This window comes from Condylura cristata, unplaced genomic scaffold, assembly GCF_000260355.1.
Source record: "Condylura cristata isolate star-nosed mole 26May11 unplaced genomic scaffold, ConCri1.0 scaffold00135, whole genome shotgun sequence".
Classification (NCBI taxonomy): Eukaryota; Metazoa; Chordata; class Mammalia; order Eulipotyphla; family Talpidae; genus Condylura; species Condylura cristata.
This window is the reverse complement of record NW_004567236.1, coordinates 1-496: the sequence shown is the minus strand read 5'-3', so window position 1 is coordinate 496 and position 496 is coordinate 1.

The following is a 496-nucleotide window of genomic DNA, read 5'->3' as shown; positions in this document are numbered from 1 at the left end:
ACGGGACCCCCGCCGCGTGGGTGCACACGGGCGCCCCGAGCGCTGCTCACGCCCCAGGCCGCAGATGGCTGAGTCCGGGCCAGGCGCCCACGTGTCCCTCCACCCTCCCGCCAGGGACGAGGACGGGGACGGACCTGAGGGGGCGGGACGGACGGCGAACACGGACGAGGGCCCGGACGGACGTGAGGACGCGGCCGGACGCTCCCTGGCGGCTTGTGCTGTCTGGGCCGGGGCAGGCGGCCGGAGCCGACTCTGGGCCCCCGGGCCAGCGCCACCTGCAGGTGGCCACAGAGACGGGCGGTGGACAGCAGGTGCAAGAGCGGCCGTGATGCCCACCTGGGCGCCCTCGGCCCGTGCCTCCCTCGTGGGGCCAGGCCCTGGTGTGTGCTCGTGTGCGCGGCCAGGCCGGGGGCTGCGGCGGCCCTGCGGTCAGTCCTCGTGGCTTCTCTGTGCTCAGCGCAGCCGCGAGGGGCAGCCGGGGCCTGCCGGGCCCGTG